The sequence below is a fragment of the Lithobates pipiens genome, unplaced genomic scaffold (genome assembly GCF_037356315.1).
Source record: "Lithobates pipiens isolate NorthernLeopardFrog02 unplaced genomic scaffold, aLitPip1_a1.2 Scaffold_25, whole genome shotgun sequence".
NCBI classification, from domain to species: domain Eukaryota; kingdom Metazoa; phylum Chordata; class Amphibia; order Anura; family Ranidae; genus Lithobates; species Lithobates pipiens.
In genome coordinates this window covers 11,654,617-11,660,384 of record NW_027507787.1, presented here as the reverse complement: position 1 = coordinate 11,660,384, position 5,768 = coordinate 11,654,617, and positions in this window count along the sequence as shown.

Below are 5,768 nucleotides of genomic sequence, written 5' to 3'. Positions count from 1 at the left end.
GGATCCATTTTGGATAAAAGGGCCGGGTGCAATTTTAGTCATTATGGACCCATTTTGAGATAAAAGGGCCTGGGGTGGCAATTTTAGTCATTTTTGGCCTATTTATGGGATAAAAGGGCCGGGATGCAATTTTGGTCATTTTAGAACCCTTTTGGGTAAAAGGGCCGGGGATGCAATTTTGGTCATTTTAGACCCTTTTTGGGTAAAAGGGCAGGGGGTGCGATTGTGTAGCAGTTTGGACCCTTTTTAGGATAAAAGGCTGGGGGTGCAATTTTTTGTCATTTTGGACCCATTTTTTGGGATAAAAGGGCCGGGGTGCTATTTGTGTCATTTTGGACCCATTTTGAGATAAAAGGGGCGGGGGTGCTATTTTGTGTCATTTTGGACCTATTTTGGGATAAAAGGGCCGGGGTGCAATTTTAGTCATTTTGTACCCATTTGAGATAAAAGGGCCTGGGGTGCAATTTTAGTCATTTTTGGCCTATTTATGGGATAAAAGGGCCGGGATGCAATTTTGGTCATTTTAGAACCCTTTTGGGGTAAAAGGGCCGGGGATGCAATTTTGGTCATTTTAGACCCTTTTTGGGTAAAAGGGCAGGGGGTGCGATTGTGTAGCAGTTTGGACCCTTTTTAGGATAAAAGGGCTGGGGGTGCAATTTTTGTCATTTTGGACCCATTTTTTGGGATAAAAGGGCCGGGGTGCTATTTTGTGTCATTTTGGACCCATTTTGGGATAAAAGGGGCGGGGGTGCTATTTGTGTCATTTTGGACCTATTTTGGGATAAAAGGGCCGGGGGTGCAATTTTAGTCATTTTGGACCCATTTGAGATAAAAGGGCCCGGGGTGCAATTTTTGTCATTTAGACCCTTTTCGGGGTAAAGTGGCCGGGGGTGCAATTTTGGTCATTTTAGACCCCTTTTGGGGTAAAAAAGGCCGGGGATGCAAATTGGGCCATTTTAGACCCTTTTTGGGGTAAAAGGGCAGGGAGTGCGATTTTGTAGCATTTTGGACCCTTTTTAGGATAAAGAGCCGGGGGTGCAATTTTTTGTTATTTTGGACCCATTTTGGGATAAAAGGGCCGGGGTGCAATTTTAGTCATTTTGGACCCATTTTGGGATAAAAGGGCCGGGGGTGCTATTTTGTGTCATTTTGGACCTCTTTTGGGATAAAAGAGCGGGGGAGCAATTTTGGTCATTTTAGACCCCTTTTGGGGTAAAAGGGCCGGGGATGCAATTTTGGTAATTTTAGACCCTTTTTGGGGTAAAAGGGCCGGGGGTGCGATTTTGTAGCATTTTAGACCCTTTTTAGGATAAAAGGGCCGGGGGTGCAATTTTTTTGTCATTTTGAATCCATTTTGGGATAAAAGGGCCAGGGGTGCTATTTTGTGTCATTTTGGACCTATTTTGGGATAAAGGGCCGGGGGTGCAATTTTGATCATTTTAGACCCTTTTGGTGTAAAAGGGCCAAGGGTGTTATTTTGTGTCATTTTGGACCTATTTTGGGATAAAAGGGCTGGGGGTGCAATTTTGATCATTTTAGACCCCTTTTGGGTTAAAAGGGCCGGGATGCAATTTTGGTCATTTTAGACCCCTTTTGGGGTAAAAGAGCCGGGGATGCAATTTTGGTAATTTTAGACCCTTTTTGGGGTAAAAGGGCAGGGGGTGCGTTTTGTAGCAGTTTGGACCCTTTTAAGGATAAAAGGGCTGGGGGTGCAATTTTTTGTCATTTGGACCCATTTGGGATAAAAGGGGCGGGGGGTGCTATTTGTGTCATTTTGGACCTATTTTGGGATAAAAGGCCGGGGGTGCAATTTTGGTCATTTAGACCCCTTTTGGGGTAAAACGGCAGGGGGTGCGATTTTGTAGCATTTTGGACCCTTTTAGGGATAAAAGGCCGGGGGTGCAATTTTGGTCATTTTGGACCCATTTTGGATAAAAGGGCCGGGTGCAATTTTAGTCATTTTGGACCCATTTGGGATAAAAGGGCTGGAGGTGCTATTTTGTGTCATTTTGGACCTATTTTGGGATAAAAGAGCCGGGGGAGCAATTTTGGTCATTTTAGACCCCTTTTGGGGTAAAAGGGCCGGGGATGCAATTTTGGTAATTTTAGACCCTTTTGGGGTAAAAGGGCCGGGGGTGCGATTTGTAGCATTTTAGACCCTTTTTAGGATAAAAGGGCCGGGGGTGCAATTTTTGTCATTTTGAATCCATTTTGGGATAAAAGGGCCAGGGGTGCTATTTTGTGTCATTTTGGACCTATTTTGGGATAAAAGGGCCGGGGGTGCAATTTTGATCATTTTAGACCCCTTTTGGTGTAAAAGGGCCAAGGGTGTTATTTTGTGTCATTTTGGACCTATTTTGGGATAAAAGGGCTGGGGTGCATTTTGATCATTTTAGACCCCTTTTGGGTTAAAAGGGCCGGGATGCAATTTTGGTCATTTTAGACCCCTTTTGGGGTAAAAGAGCCGGGGATGCAATTTTGGTAATTTTAGACCCTTTTGGGGTAAAAGGGCAGGGGGTGCGATTTTGTAGCAGTTTGGACCCTTTTAAGGATAAAAGGGCTGGGGGTGCAATTTTTTGTCATTTTGGACCCATTTTGGGATAAAAGGGGCGGGGGTGCTATTTTGTGTCATTTTGGACCTATTTTGGGATAAAAGGCCGGGGGTGCAATTTTGGTCATTTTAGACCCCTTTTGGGGTAAAACGGCAGGGGGTGCGATTTTGTAGCATTTTGGACCCTTTTAGGGATAAAAGGGCCGGGGGTGCAATTTTGGTCATTTTGGACCCATTTTGGGATAAAAGGGCCGGGGTGCAATTTAGTCATTTTGGACCCATTTTGGGATAAAAGGGCTGGAGGTGCTATTTTGTGTCATTTTGGACCTATTTTGGGATAAAAGGGCCGGGGTGCAATTTTAGTCATTTTGGACCCATTTTGGGATAAAAGGGCTGGAGGTGCTATTTTGTGTCATTTTGGACCTATTTTGGGATAAAAGGGCCGGAATGCCAATTTTGGTCATTTTGGACCTATTATTGGGATAAAAGGGCCGGGGGTGCAATTTAGTCATTTTGAAACCATTTTGGGATAAAAGGGGCCAGGGGTGCAATTTTAGTCATTTTGAACCCATTTTGGGATAAAAGGGCCGGGGGTGCTATTTTGTGTCATTTTGGACCTATTTTGGAATAAAAGGGCCGGGATGCAATTATGGTCATTTTAGACCCCTTTTGGGGTAAAAGGGCCGGGGATGCTACTTTGGTAATTTTAGACCCTTTTTGGGGTAAAAGGGCCGGGGGTGCAATTTTAGTCATTTGGATCCATTTTGGGATAAAAGGGCCGGGGGTGCAATTTTAGTCATTATGGACCCATTTTGAGATAAAAGGGCCTGGGGTGCAATTTTAGTCATTTTTGGCCTATTTATGGGATAAAAGGGCCGGGATGCAATTTTGGTCATTTTAGAACCCTTTTGGGGTAAAAGGGCCGGGGATGCAATTTTGGTCATTTTAGACCCTTTTTGGGTAAAAGGGCAGGGGGTGCGATTGTGTAGCAGTTTGGACCCTTTTTAGGATAAAAGGGCTGGGGGTGCAATTTTTTGTCATTTTGGACCCATTTTTTGGGATAAAAGGGCCGGGGTGCTATTTTGTGTCATTTTGGACCCATTTTGAGATAAAAGGGGCGGGGGTGCTATTTTGTGTCATTTTGGACCTATTTTGGGATAAAAGGGCCGGGGGTGCAATTTTAGTCATTTTGGACCCATTTTGAGATAAAAGGGCCTGGGGTGCAATTTTAAGTCATTTTTGGCCTATTTATGGGATAAAAGGGCCGGGATGCAATTTTTGGTCATTTTAGAACCCTTTGGGGTAAAAGGGCCGGGGATGCAATTTTGGTCATTTTAGACCCTTTTTGGGTAAAAGGCAGGGGGTGCGATTGTGTAGCATTTTAGACCCTTTTTAGGATAAAAGGGCCGGGGGTGCAATTTTTTGTCATTTTGAATCCATTTTGGGATAAAAGGGCCAGGGGTGCTATTTTGTGTCATTTTGGACCTATTTTGGGATAAAAGGGCCGGGGGTGCAATTTTGATCATTTTAGACCCCTTTTGGTGTAAAAGGGCCAAGGGTTTTATTTTGTGTCATTTTGGACCTATTTTGGGATAAAAGGGCTGGGGGTGCAATTTTGATCATTTAGACCCCTTTTGGGTTAAAAGGGCCGGGATGCAATTTTGGTCAGTTTAGACCCCTTTTGGGGTAAAAGAGCCGGGGATGCAATTTTGGTAATTTTAGACCCTTTTTGGGGTAAAAGGGCAGGGGGTGCGATTTTGTAGCAGTTTGGACCCTTTTAAGGATAAAAGGGCTGGGGGTGCAATTTTTTGTCATTTGGACCCATTTTGGGATAAAAGGGGCGGGGGTGCTATTTGTGTCATTTTGGACCTATTTTGGGATAAAAGGCCGGGGGTGCAATTTTGGTCATTTTAGACCCCCTTTTGGGGTAAAACGGCAGGGGGTGCGATTTTGTAGCATTTTGGACCCTTTTTGGGATAAAAGGGCCGGGGGTGCAATTTTGGTCATTTTGGACCCATTTTGGGATAAAAGGGCCGGGGTGCAATTTTAGTCATTTGGACCCATTTTGGGATAAAAGGGCTGGAGGTGCTATTTTGTGTCATTTTGGACCTATTTTGGGATAAAAGGGCCGGAATGCAATTTTGGTCATTTTGGACCCATTTTGGGATAAAAGGGCCGGGGTGCAATTTAGTCATTTTGGACCCATTTTGGGATAAAAGGGCTGGAGGTGCTATTTTGTGTCATTTTGGACCTATTTTGGGATAAAAGGGCCGGGGATGCTATTTTGGTAATTTTAGACCCTTTTTGGGGTAAAAGGGCCGGGGGTGCAATTTTAGTCATTTTGGATCCATTTTGGGATAAAAGGGCCGGGGGTGCAATTTTATCATTATGGACCCATTTTGAGATAAAAGGGCCGGGGGTGCAATTTTGGTCATTTTGGATCCATTTTGGGATAAAAGGGACGGGGGTGCTATTTTGAGTCATTTTGGAGCTATTTTGGGATAAAAGGGCCGGGGGAGCAATTTTGGTCATTTTAGACCCCTTTTGGGGTAAAAGGGCCGGGATGCAATTTTGGTAATTTTAGACCCTTTTTGGGGTAAAAGGGCCGGGGGTGCGATTTTGTAGCATTTTAGACCCTTTTTAGGATAAAAGGGCCGGGGGGTGCAATTTTTGTCATTTTGAATCCATTTTGGGATAAAAGGGCCAGGGGTGCTATTTTGTGTCATTTTGGACCTATTTTGGGATAAAATGGCCGGGGGTGCAATTTTGATCATTTTAGACCCCTTTTGGGGGTAAAAGGGCCAAGGGTGTTATTTAGTGTCATTTTGGACCTATTTTGGGATAAAAGGGCCGGGGGTGCAATTTTGATCATTTTTAGACCCTTTGGGTTTAAAGGGCCGGGATGCAATTTTGGTCATTTTAGACCCCTTTTGGGGTAAAAGGGCCGGGGATGCAATTTTGGTCATTTTAGACCCTTTTTGGGGTAAAAGGGCAGGGGGTGCGATTTTGTAGCAGTTTGGACCCTTTTAAGGATAAAAGGGCTGGGGGTGCTATTTGTGTCATTTTGGACCTATTTTGGGATAAAAGGCCGGGGGTGCAATTTTGGTCATTTTAGACCCCTTTTGGGTAAAACGGCAGGGGGTGGCGATTTTGTAGCATTTTGGACCCTTTTTGGGATAAAAGGGCCGGGGTGCAATTTTAGTCATTTTGGACCCAT